The sequence below is a fragment of the Botryllus schlosseri genome, chromosome 2 (genome assembly GCF_051294905.1).
Source record: "Botryllus schlosseri isolate E-star chromosome 2, Bs_hap1, whole genome shotgun sequence".
Lineage (NCBI taxonomy): Eukaryota > Metazoa > Chordata > Ascidiacea > Stolidobranchia > Styelidae > Botryllus > Botryllus schlosseri.
The window spans coordinates 37,816,258-37,831,099 of record NC_137237.1 but is presented as its reverse complement, the minus strand read 5'-3'; positions in this window follow the sequence as shown (position 1 = coordinate 37,831,099).

Below are 14,842 nucleotides of genomic sequence, written 5' to 3'. Positions count from 1 at the left end.
TTGGCTAGTTCTAATTCTAGTTCTGGCTGCGGATTTGAAAAATCGGGTGGTTCTAGTTCCAGTTATAGTTATGAGTTTTAAAAATTGACTAGTTCTAGTTCTAGTTATAGTTGCGCTTTTTGAAAATACAGTAGTTTGTACAAGTCTGGTTCTGCACGTAAGCACCACGTGTGCCAGAGAAAGAGAGAGAGAGACTATCTATTCCACACTATATTCATATCAAACGCACGTTTTTGATAAACAGTTACCCAAGAATGTTTATTATCAGAAAACGCCGTAATGTCGATGAAAATGTGTGTCAAACCGTGTTCCGAGGCTCAGTATTTAGTCTCTCGAAACAGCTTCCTAGGTGTGACATGAATCTGTTTGGAATTTGGAAAAATTGCTGTATTATTATATATTCAATATTTAAATGAATTTCGGGCGTATCCTCGCTAATCCTAGTCGATCGTCGGTACGAATTAAATCAGAATTATAACGCCATGGCAATGAAATACTAGTTTCCTTGTTTTGACAAATTAGAGGCTGCAAACGAGAGAGACTGAAAGCCTGGAATTGACAACAAAATATTTATCAACAATAATGCAACCTCGTTTCAGTCGTAGAAGAACGAATAACGAAACACCTCTGTGCATTAACAAGCGAAAAGAAACTTTTCTCAAGCAACATTCCTTCTCTTCCAAGCGTGCCGCGAGCATTTGATGATTATTCTACTTAGCCGTAAACTGAATAAGTTAAGGACCCAATGCTGTACTGACTACTTCACGTTTTCCCTCTTTATGTAATTGATAACACTGGTCGACACATATTTTGAGGCAGACAAAGTAAGATTGGTTTGGGGGGTTCAGAAGGACACTGATTCCGAATATGACGTCCGTTTTATTCAAATTGACCCTATTTTAGGAGATAATCCATGGGGCTATTTTGACGAAAATCTCATGTTTTCGCTGTATGGGCTTGATAGAAAATCTGCTCAGTCGTACTATTAAGTTCAGAAATGCACTCTACTTGTTATTTTGACACGCTGAAGACTGTTTTAAATCAAAATTGGTTCTCGCACTATTTTCGGTTGTAAGCAGTTTAGTGCAGTTTTTCGAAACGTTCCAGCAACAGTCTGCCATAATATGTTCGTCGCATCTGCACTAATACCTTTCTTTTGTTGATTTGATGTATTGGTGGATCTCTCCCCTTTCTATTCGCTCTAATCCACAATATTATCAGAAAATATTGCAAGATGACTGAACAGGAAGTGAGATTTAATGCTCATGTTTGCTTCAAGGTTTCCATGTGCAGATACCAATTCTCGGACCAACTGTTTGTATAGTTGGGTGCTTTGTAATCTTCCAAAAAGTTTTATTTACTTCATCCTAGAAGAGCTTCCATTCAGTGAGCACCTCTTCTAATATGAAATTGTAATCCTTAGTCCGTATTCGAGTCTGAGATCCATCAAAGATTCCAGATTTAAGCTTCTCGTTTGATATGGATATTGGGTATACCCACTTTGTTGGCTTTACGGAAAATTATCCATTTAGTAGTGAAAAGAGATGAGACGCATATGAGTATTTTAGTTAAGCTTCCCAGGGACAAATTTATCCTTCTCTTTCATCTTGGTAGAATGACTAATTGGTAGAGGAGAAAATGTATTTCCACTGTGCAAAAGTACAATTTTTAGGCTTGACAAACTTCTTTTTTAACAAACAAATTTCTCGCATAAGGTCATGTTAATATTGATGGAATAGCTGAGAATGACATGAATGTTTACCGTAGTCAATTAACTATTTATTCGCATTGTAAAAGTAAAAAAATCCAAGATCTACTTCCAACCAAGTAAAATATTCAAGGGTAAATACAGTGATTTTAAGCTTTTTTAGGGGTATAAATATCTTCTTTCTGGAGCCAACCTGGCAAAACTAATGTGATATTCGTAATCAGGAACTTTGAAAACTCCAGAAACGGCTCCTAGATGTTCTGTCAAATAAATTCTTTTTCATTTTGTTGGCCAGTGTAATACACCTGGAATGCGCGAAATAACTATTAATATTAATGACCACCGCATCGCGAAACATGACCAAAATATTGCCAAGATACACACGAGTGAACTCTTTCCAGTACCTCGGGGCACTTGCGCGCACACAATGATATCCAGACAACCATCACAGTAGCTATGTAATTAAACCAGTGGAAAGACAAAACCCGAGATTGCGTTTAACTCACTACGTTAGAATACTGGTAAATTGATAGTGGAAGATTGGAGTGGAATGCCGGCATCAACTCATGTAAGAATATTGAAAGGAAGCGAATACTACTATGTTTTACCCGTACGGAATTTGATAGCATATTCATTTTAATAGCGGTTTTAAACGTCTAAGTATAGTCTCCTACGCGAAGTCTCTCCATAAACCAGACAAGCCGTCTAAATAGTGATGGGAGGATTTCAGTAAATGCTTAAATGCTAATAATCTCAATAGGACTCTAATGCCATAGTTTATGGAGAGTAGTCTGCTGAATACGTGATGGACCTCAAGCACACCTAGCAACCTCGTATATTCAATATTAATTATTAAATGGATGTAATGATCATAATCAATTATTCCGCTCCAGGTACTGTACTAGTCCGGCATTCATTAGCCCCAATCTGTGAAATCAATACCTACTTGGAAATAACTACTTCGTTAACAGATTTTGATGTCATCATCATTTATACTGCAATTCACCCGTTTGGAAATTTCATTATCGTCTCTAATAAAGTAGTAATACTCAGAGATGGTGAAAGTAGTTAGCGTCGGCTTTGGGGTAGAATTAATTAATTTCTCGACAATTAAAAATGGAAGTAGGAAATGAAGGAAACGAAAATTACTCAAAGTAGGTAGTTTTGAAAAAGTAGATTATATCGCATGGTTTTAGCAGTTAATCGGAGGTGGCCACGTTCTCAATTGCAGGTTGTATCTTCGCAACTTATGCAAAATAAGTCATGTCATTGCCAATAGGTGCCATGTTCGAAAATATATTCAGTTACCGTGATACAGAGACTCTTTCGCCCGTTCGTTATGACAATACCACTCATGAAGGTGATACAAGCGTATCTGAAAACCACTGTCTGCTTTCATAATCCAAATTGCAAAATATAAGTAGTTCTCATATAGAATTGTTACGTAAAACTGAAGAACTTTAGGAAGTAGCACATCAGGCAATACCTAATTGAGTGCTCCGAACCCAGAGCGAATGTTAACGTGTTTAGACTGATGTGTTATATGACTCCAGAAGGTTGCGTTGCGTATTCGCTGCGTATATTTTTCTTTCGACGGACCTGACCTCATTCACGTAAGTTAGGGTTGTTTTTAAAACAAAAATTCATTTATAACAAACATGTTTAAAAGAAGGCCTTTGTTTGAAAGATGTTTTTATTGTTTTTTTTTATAAGCCGTGACGTCACGCCTATATTCAATTGTGATTGGATTGATACTCACCAATGAAAATATACGGTAAATATAGCTCCTTTGAAGAAATATGCTTCCAAACCCTATCATATACGGACCAAAAATATCTTCAGCGAGGACTACATTATCTTGCAGCATTTGTACGGTCGGCGGTCATCATCATCAGAACATTCATTCCGTACAAATGATATATATCTACGAAATGTGTGTACTATAGCTGTTGAGCCGACTATTTCGAGGGTTCCAACCATTCCATATCGTATGCGTCGGCTATATCGGGTGATAGCCTAATCATCGTCCGTAGGCTCATACAACATGTTTTTAGGAAGTATTTACACAATTATGGCATAATTATATAACTTTAAAATACTTTTTTTTAAAGGCCTGGGTTTGGAGCACTGTTTGAAACATGTTTTATACAAAGTGCTTTAAACAACTAACCTACGTACATTACTTTGACATAATTCGCAGCAGCCTGTATTGTAGACACGGAAACCGCGACACGACAAGGTTTTTGTTTGATTGTGGTATTCATGGTGTTTGTCGACTACAATGGTCATTTACACCAGGCCGATATTACTGATATTTTGATTCCGTAACTGCCGAGTTGTAGCACGACCCACTTCTAGGCTTTTAAGACGCCGCTTACGCGGACGGGATGGAGAGGAGGAGCCCAGATAAACCTCCAACACTTAGGTAGAAATTCTGGAGCCGACCTCGGTCGGACTCGAACCCACAACCCATTGATGTTGTAGCTGTGGATTATGCCACTACGCTATCTCGCCTCAGGCGATACGACGAGGTCTTGTTGTTAGCACTCCAACGGAGCGTAAACTTTATTGAGCCAGATGGAAATTCGAATGTATAAGAATTACATAATACACACTCATATATTCATAATAATACGAGAGCATAGTATAATGGCAGGGCAATTCTGATCATGCTTTCTCGCGCTAAGCGCAAAAATTCTTATCGGCTGTTTGTTGGGAATTCCTTAATATGTTGAGATGATGAGTGGCGATTCGTCTCTATACGTCTGTAATCTTTTTTATCTGTACAAAATGGTATAAAGAATATATTCTGTTATATGGCAATACCTCGTTACTCAGTAGTACTGATGCAATATAGTGCACGAGCTGATGCGATACAAAGCATTGTTAGAATTATAGAAGACTTGTTTACCAAAGTTCGTCATTGAAAGCTATAATAATGATGGTTCCACAGCGGCTAATTGTACCTTTTCAAGTCAGTCTTATTCTGACGCCGATAGTTGTAAATGATCTATCCGAGAATGACAGTCTGTAGCTCAGTGAGTTATACGAGGTTAGATTGCATTTTGAAAATAATTATCGTTAACAATAATACATATTATATTGTTTCACCGTAGAGCCTGTCATATGCGATTCATAAGTTACGCACATTTATTGCGTCTATGCAAAATTATGACTGCCAAAAGGCTTGTCCATGTGTGGACGGATAATTGCGGAATGCGTTTTTAAGCAGTTCGCTCCTCATCGGCCCGCTCAGCACAATGATTGGCTATATCAGCTATTATTCACATATCATCCAGGCAAATTTCCACCCCGTGGTCGTGAGCAACATCTCCAATAGTTGAGAAATAATAGTCACCTTGCCATGGATGACAGTGTTCCTAATCAAATGTAAAAAAAAGTCATGGTATATAGTTTTAGAAAATCATGTTCATCTACGAATAGAGGATATTTACCTTGATACAGGATTATCCAAAAATATACCGACAAAAGCCTCAGGTAGTTGTAAATACAATAGGAGTATAAAGTTCATATCCTTCCAGACATTTTACTCATCTCTCATATTTTGCAACCGAGTCTCACTAATGCAAGTGTGAGATTAGCTGATGCTATACTCTGTCATTATAGTTTTCCATACGTTAACGACGGTCTGTCGCAGTGTCGCTATAGACGACCGTGATTCCCGCGAACTATACTCGAGAACTGCGTAATCTGCGAGATGTTTAATTTCTTCAGTTTATGGAATATATCTTGTATGTTCGTAGATAGGGCTGCAGATACAGAAGAAATTACAGTTGCTGTCCGTTGAGTGAGCAATGTCAGCATACTGTTTGTCGCAAACGCCAAGGCTGACTTAGAATTTGTCTCATATTGTCTGTTAACTACTGAATCTACTGAAACTACGAAATTCATATTCGAAATATACTATTTGAAAGCTATAGTCATATCTGCTTACACGTTTATTAGATATACGGGGGCATACGTGATGCGAAAGGATAGAATCACATGTTACTTCAACGACCTCGCGATGATTCCATGTGTCAGCAAACACTATTTTCATTCGCTAAGCCAGGGGTTCCCCATTAATGGTCGCGACACCATATTTCGATTTGAAAATGTTCCGTAACCAGAGTCACCCGACTTCACAATTTGTCGTGCTGATTACCAAAGAAATAGACAGCACCTTCTCCAAACCGACTCACCGCCTGTGTGGGAAGCTGGCGAATATGTGCGCAGAAATAGCAATTATGCGATTATGAAATCGTCATCCTCCGTGATTTCTATCTATATCCAATCGAAATAGTCAAGTATACTGCTAGGCGAAATTCTGCGTCGTGCGAAATACAGATAACGATCTATAGGATATTCGGCCGCGTGTAACTGTGTATGTATTGTATACCTTAACACATAGCACTACCGGTCACTTGTAATCTTTTTTGAGGGAAGAATAATCGTCATATTGATTGCTATACTATCGACACTTTAGTCTTGATAATGATGGCCAGACACCAACGGTACGTTATAGTAGGTGAGGCTTTAAATTGATATTTCAGCTGATCTGATACCTTGTTTGCCGGGTTCGCAGTCCTCAGAGGTCGTTTGATCGGGAGATTTATTTCCTAATGCCTGCCACATTTTCTGGTAAAATACTATGTATTCATTAAACCTGCATTTGAGGTAAAAGCCACTATAGTGTGAAAACCAAATGACTATATCTAATCAGTTCAGAATGAAGGTAGAAAATGTAAAATGAGTTTGAAACTTGGCGAGTCACTAATATTGGTTCCTAACAGTCGTTCGGTTTAATTATATGCCTAATTATATTTCCTTAGTCTTTCACCTTGAGATATTACGAAATGTTCTCGTACCCCTTTCTAACAGGGCCCACGGAAGTCCATAAAATTGTAATAAGAAGAATCAATGTCAATGCATTTATAACTTAGGTCTTCAATGCATGCATTAAAAACAATCTTTTCAAATTTCGTAGAGGCCCCTGGCCACAAGAATGCCATATCGAGACAGAATAGGCTACAACATTTAATATCCACATTTTTAAAACTTTTACGTCAATACAACACTATGCTCTCTATTCTCTAACAGGGGCGGTGGTCATAGTTACCATTTACGAAATACGAATACAACAAAAAGTATTACGATCATCACTTTTATTTTGAAGCTAAGCGTCTCGGCCTTGGCAGTGACTGGGCACGTCAAGGCAATATGCTCATTGCCCATTCATATTAGCTGATTCTATATTGATGCAATGCCCAGTGTTTACGAAGTCTTGCTCTAAATACACCCGACTAACTTCGGGCCGTATTCAGCTTAGTAATCATTGACAATCTGGGAATTAATGAGATATATCAGAGTTCATGTCATTGATGATTGAGAATTGATTAGAGAATTGTGTTGTATTAAAACGCAATGCTATACTATGTAAGATTAAATGTGTTTACTCAGCATGCCTCTTATTTCATCGGATTATGGTGAAAATCTCAATTAATTTCATTTGCTTCACATACCAGCAACTGTGTGGGCTAATTCCATACAAGTACGTACAATGAGAAGAGCGTGCAGCGGTATTACGAGAGCGTTACGTGCCAAGATCCATTCTAAAACCAAGTAGCAGAACGGTCAAGTTGAACTGCGCGAGGTGCTTATTATCTTGTATTAATTCGCGATTAGGCGTTTCTATTTATAAATAATTTCGTCCGTACATAAACTCAACTCGTGGCGATTGCACGACTTCAATTAATTTCCCAGAAGAGCGATTTTGGCAGGCTTAATCAGATGAGGCATTACCTATTACATCCGCTGTATATGTCCAAATTGTAAATATTGGAAGTGATCTTATATTTCATAGGGTGTATCGTGACGATATAGTCTGGAAAGCCTGTGGTTTGAATACCTCGGCGACTAGCCTATACCAAAAAGGTTCGATGTTTTGACTAAAACGACAGATTTAATGTACCAAAATAAATCGTTTTCAAATCTTACAGTTCACCATGTTTTGTGTGCAATATCGGGGCTGGTAAAGTTATTGCCGGTGGGTCAACTATTACTAGCATTCCGTGAGAACCTGAATAGGTTTGATATCCGAGGTGATATTGCGGTAACGCGTGACATGTACAATGTACATACCTCCAGATGTGTGATGTGATGATATCGCGTTTTAATTAGGGCGATTTTTTTGACATGTCAAAATAAGTGAAAATTGTATCAAAACTGAAGTGTTAGGTCAAAAAATTGTCAAAACTGTGTACAAAGTCAAATTTTCTTTGACCCCTCCGTTTCGTTTGTATCGTAGATTTTGCACTGCCGGTGAACTTATCATTGGATGTTTTACAGCCTGTAGTAGGGATGGTGTGAACGTGAGGTTCACGTTCGCGTTCTGTATGTGAACCTTAGATATTTAGAGGCTCACGTTCACAAACGAACCTTGGTAGGTTCTGCACTGTGGACTTTTTCATATATTACAATTTTCACTTCATTATAGCATCTTTGGTTGAAATTTATTGCATTTCAACTGTGGGCCCGGTATATGCATGGCGCTGGCAGCATAAAAATCAACACTAAACGAGCATGCACCTTGACAAGCTCAAAAATTTTACTTGCTATGTTACAATTGTTTGCTCGAAATATCCAGCTTTCCGTTTGCGAATATTTAGTGCAGTGGTTCCCAACCTTTTTGACCTCGCGGCACACTTTGAAAATGAAAAAGAGTTCGCGGCACACTAACACATTGGTTCTGAACTCTTTTGGCTTACAGCAAAAGCAAACTACCAGAATGCGTATAGCAGAAACCACAGTCTTATATAGGTGGTCACTGGTCACTGAGGAAGTACCTCTGCCTTTTCGGTGTACTCAAGTAGGATTTTCGCTGCTTCAAAGAAGAAATTAAGTTTTCTTTTATCTCTGCGGACATTTCACAAATACGTCTACGAATGGTATAATTTGACATGGGGATCGTTTTCAATTCTTCATTTTTTACAATTTTATTGCAGGCAGGAATAAGGACTTTCTCTCAATCCGTGTGAGGTTTTGAATTATTAACCATTACCTCTGTTGCCACATAACTTGCCTGGTGAGATCTCGTTTAAACTTCAGGCTGAGGTTAATTTTATAAGATTGGCTTGACAACAAAGTCTGCCCACTACCTCGTTGTCGATGTAATCAACCGTCGCATAGAAGAGTCCAATCGCGAGACGCGTATAGAGGTGTCTACTGTCTATACTTGGAAGCCGAACGCGTTTCCATTCAGATCGTGTGATAGCTTCTGTGAGGATAGCAATACCTCAGTCAAGAGTCTTACTGGCAGCCAGCTGCTGTTCAATTGCAGTTCCAACAAACCGGGATGATAAACCTCAGGACCGGTGAAATTTTTTAACTGATATAATTTGATCAACATTACTTATCAATTCTCAAATTTGTCGCCTGCAACATTACGTTGCACCCTGAGCCTACTTTTACCTGGAATGCTGGCACGCTACCTAACAATCGCAATGTGAATGGCTATGTCGGCAATTCTAATTTGTAAACGTGAACCTCACTTCCAAATGAGTATACATTTCTCGATGGTGGGAATGCCTTCCTAGGTGTTGCAGGTTTATATTGGCTCCTACTGGTCCTCGGATCTGCAAAAGCGGTGTCTTACAAAAAGTGGACCGTGCTATAAGTTGGCATCTCAGGAATCAAAATATGTTATATCGGCATGGTATAAAATTATCATCGATAACGAAGACATGGCAAGAATACGACTACAAATAGAAACAGAAAAAGGTCACCAACTACGTCACGTCCCTGCTCTGCCTCCGGTTCTAATGGGGGGACAAGTAAGAGGACACCTTCGGCCACACCTCAACATCACGGTCCAATAGCCCGAGTCTAGTTATCTATCTATCACCGTCATAAATGCTAATATATGAGGGCAAACTAGCGCATCACACCCATTGACGGTGGAGGCCCCAGTTTCATTCATGGCAGTGCAGTAGCAAGTTACGAAGCGTCGCAGATTTATGAGATTCTCCGACCATATACGTTGCTGTTCTCAGAGCGTCTTTACAATAAAAAAGCCAGAAAAAACCCAATCCATGACCTGATGGGGATGCCTAATTAAGATAACGTTACTATGGCCGTCGCGACATCCTTGTATCTGTTCACTGCATCGGTTGTACATCGTGTGTCTTGATATAGTAAATTCAATAGAAACTCCAACAATGACACACTCAAAATTTAGATTTTTGTTATACTTCGACCCAGTTTAGCGCATTTGCTCGCGGCACACCTGAGCAGTCCAATTGGCACACTAGTGTGCCGCGGCACACCGGTTGGGAACCACTGATTTAGTGACTAATCTCTGCTGTGAGCTTGACCCGCAATCATACAACATCAAGAGCGAAACAGTACATGTAGGTAGTCAGCGAATGACTCTTATCCAACTAATCAACGAAATTGATATCGTTGTCTGATGTAAAAAATCTAGCAGGCGTAGGGGGTCCATCTCGATTTCATATGTTTATTGTATCATAAAAACCAACTTCGTGGATTGGGGTGTTGGTTACTGCTGTATAACTTGTTAAAGGGGTAATGTCGGTAGCTAGTAGGGAAACCCGTTTTACACTCTGCTCAACATCAACGTAGCAATACTCGGGACGCCGAATAAATTGTCCGGTCTGACCTTGACCGTTGAGGCATAAGCTTATATTTCCTTGCAAGATCACGCCGAAATTGTGGTAAAGCGACGCAAGATATTGATTTTCTGGGATGATTATATCAATTGATTGCCCCAGTTGATACATCTGTAGACGTTTAAAGTATCAATAGGTATTCAGCATTGTGGCAATATGCGGCCCGAATCGTCGCTAGATATTGCAAGGCTATCACTTCACTGAAATATAGGGTTGGAATTAGCAATATAACGTCACGTGACGTCACGAGGTTCACGTTCGCGTTCATAAAGAACCTTTCAAAAAGGTTCGCGCTCACACGAACCCGAACCTTTCAGAGGTTCACACCATCCCTAGCCTGTAGCCTACTTTATACGCCTACTGTTGTAGATGGCCCATTGCCATGCTCATTGTGAATCATAAACGGTCGAATTAAGCAATTAAGTTGACATAGTGTTATGGTCAACGTACCGCAATATCCTAACTGAAGCAAGACTGCTTGGGCATTGCGTGATTCTTATATCATGATGAAAAATTGTGATATAAACAACATTGTCAGAATGAAGCAACACGGTGTGTCACCAGCAGTGTACGCACAACTTCCGTGTTGTCATCCAACAGCTGCCGCTGTTGAACGTTCTTTCTCCATTCTTGGCAGGCTACTTACTAAGGACAAACACTTTCTACCCGAGAATGTAGGAAAGTATCTTTCGTTGTACTACAACAAATTTCAATTATTTCTACCATAATGCGCGGTGTAACTTCTGGAATCCTTCATAGGGCCAGATTTCGTTAAAATAAAGTTTGTTCATGTAACAATTTGTCAGTTTTCAAGTCAAAAACGTTTTTTCATGCCAAACTACTTCGTAAGGACAGACAGTTAAGTGGTACCATTTTACCAATATGTGCGAAAACACGTAATTTGCATGCGTGAGGTCAAAAGTTGGTCAAAATTAAGTTTTTTGAAGTCAAAAAATGTCAAAAGTTTGATTTTTTAGGTCAAAATCTTCCGTTTTTTAGGTAAACAAATCGCTCTTATAATATATAAGAATGTGGCAGCACAGTTCGAATAGACGCTAGCGAGTGGCATCTAACAATAACAATTTTCTAAAATGTCAATGATGAGAGAATGTAAGGTGTATATCAGGGCCGGCCGACCCGTGGCCCGCGGGCCACATGTGGCCCACGAGAAGGTCTAGAGTGGCCCGCGAGGTAATTTCCGAAATTAGTAATATTATCAAAAGTGGATTGCATAGATTGTGAACTAGCAACGCCAACCAAAAATTTGATTTGTCTGGTCACAACACTTGAGATGTGAGGACTGAAATATCAGTTCCGAAGCATTGGCAGATCCATGAGCCAGTCACATTTTTGTAGATCTTCTTACACTACAATAGAGCAGAATAATTTGCGATAGATTTATCAAAAGTAAAAATTTTCTGCGCTGCGCGCAACATGTTGTCACTCGATTTCTTTCTCTTCATATTGTTACCCCTTTGTGAAAATGAAAGAGCGCCTAATGTATCAGACTGAGTCTAACTATATTCGCGATTACGAGATAAAGTGTCGTTCACCAACATGCGACCTTGCATTTGCGCACGCAGGAAGACCGTCGACTATGAAACCTAGGACAAAATGATTGACGCATGTTGATCGAAGCCTTCGATATCGATATCTATGGGCGCCGAATAGTCCATTCATTGCAAACTGAGCCCAGCGATATACAGCAGGCCCGAAATATAGTCAAGTGACAATATTATTGACCTATGAACTTCGAAAAATTTTCGCGCTTGGCGCGACTAGTGGCCCACGCGATGGTTCGACAATCAAATGTGGCCCTTTGGCTGAAAAGGTTGGCCACCCCTAGTGTATATATACGAGAGTCTATTGCCACTGTTGAACCCTGTATAGAACAAACAAATAGCTTGTGTAATAAGTGCGGTCATCACAGAATTCAACATTGGTAAGTAAAAGTAAAAGCAGAAATAACAACGCAATTTTTTTACTGAAAACAAGTAGAAGTATCGAGCTCCCAAACAAGTCAAAACCAATTGAAGGTGAAGTAGAAAATGATTGCATGAAAAGTACTCAAGTATTTGTTTCAAAATGTAGATTCGGTCAAGGATTGTATACTTTTAGAGGTCAATAACAGTCGGAGGCGGATACATTAGAAATGGAATATTATTCTTCTCGACTAACGCCACGTAAGTAATAACACAATAGATATGTAACATTTATTCAGATACCGTGATACAGGGGTATTTTGCTGGGTTCTTATAGCAATTTCACCATATAAATTGATGCTAACTCAAAAAAAATATTATTTTCAAGTATCAAAAGTAAGAGTAGTTTAGCAGAAATAGCTGATAGTAGAAGTAGAAGTAAATAGTCTAAAAACATGGCCCATTGAGTAAGTGGTATAAATTAGGCAAAATCCCCATGAATATTAGGAAAAAATACAAGCACGGTATTGCGTCATTGATTAGTTCTGATATATGGATGGATGCAAGCGTTCGACTAATCAATTGTAACTAGAGCCCGACCGATTATCGGCTCGCCGATAATATCGAGTCGATATCACACTTGGAAAGAAATATCGGTATCGGCCACTTGAGGTAAAAAAATATCAGCCATTTTCGTGACGTCACAACGTGGTCGTAAGGGTTCAGAGAAGACGCAAAGTCTTCACTGAATGTCAGTAAATTATAAAGATAAATGGCCAAGCTGCAATGCACACAAGCCCGTAGCCCTACGTGAAAAATATAATTTCACCGTTATGCCCCAGTGACTTCAGCGGGAATCCCCTTCGGTAATCGAACACAAGAGACGGAGAGCAGACATCGAGTGAATAGAATGTATGCAGAAGATTTCAATCGATTCATTTGAGAAATGAAAACTTCATTCAAGTTGGACTGACCGTCGCGATGACAGAGAAAAAAGGTCGTGTGTAAACATTTACCTGTAGGTAGTGCTGTTGGTGTCTGTGTAGGAAGCTCACAAGCCAAGGCTCAGTACCAACAAAGCGAAAAATACCGGTAAGGTATGGAGTCATCTGACTGAGGGGCCTCCGTGATAAGTAATGTGCGGGCATAGAGTGCAAGAAAACCAAGCAAAAAGAGCCAATAATTCATACGAATATTTTTGATTCCATAATGACATGGGCCAATTCTGACGTGTGTAAAAGATTGCTCAGCTGATTGTTGAAATGCTGTTCATAGTCAAGGGGATGGGTGGAGCTGACGTGAACAATTTGAGTTGTTTTGCACATTCTCTTCAGCTGTTAATGATGTTCTGAAGGCTCCAGGTGCACTGCCAGAAAAATATCAATATTTGGTGGAACCAATGAAGAAAAGATCCCCTGCAGTCGTGGAACCAAAATAAACAAAGATTCCCGGTTCTTGCTGTGCTACCAACTACGGTACCAAGGGAAAGACTGTTCACTGTGTTTAGTACCGTATAGCTTTCATCATTTATGAATACCACACAAGTTCACTCCCTGGAGAAAACGCAGAGAAATTATGCTTCGTGAATTGTAATCTGCAACTGCTAGACTGGTGCTACTGATATATTTTTATTGCCCCCCAGATCATTCATTTCATGTTTAGTATAGCAATGGCTGTAAACATTTTCAATTAAATACTCTTGAGGTGTTGAATATGCGCCTTGAGCTAGATTCCATATCTTTTGAATATCGGCCGAATATATCGGGGTTATCGGTGAAGGTACTGGATATCGGTTTTATCGGTATCGGCTCAAAAATCCAATATCGGTCGGGCTCTAATTGTAACCTATATGTTGTTAAATTCATTGCATGGACCCCGTCACGAATTTGATTTCAAGGCCACGGGGTTCGTTCACAAGGCTACCTGTGATCACTAAAAAGAGACAGATGAGGCGCAACGATATAGTGCAGTGGTTCTCAACCTTTTTGACCTCGCGGCATACTTTGAAAATGAAAATTAGTTCGCTGCACACTAGCACAGTGGTTCTGAACTCTTTGGGCTCACGGGAAAGGCAAACTAGCAGAATGCGTATAGCAGCAACCACAGTCTTACATGGGTGGTCAGTGGTCACTGACGAAGTACTTCTACCTTTTCAAAGCACTCAAGTAGGCTTTTCTCTTCTTCAGAGAAGAAATTAGGTTTTCTTTTATTTCGGCGGACATGTCACAAATACGTCTACGAATGGTATCATTTGACATGGGGATGGTTTTAAATTCTTATCAAACATTTTTTCTACAATTTGAATGCCGGCTGGAATAAGAACTTTCTCTGATTCCGTGTGAGGTTTTGAACTATCAGCTATTACCTCTGTTACCACATAACTGGCCTACTGAGATTTCGTTGAAACTTCAGCTCGAGGTTAATTTCATAAGATTGGCTGGACAATAAAATCTGCCCACTGCCTCATTGTCGATGTAATTAACCGTCACATCGAAGAGTCGAATCACGATCGCCACTAACCAGAG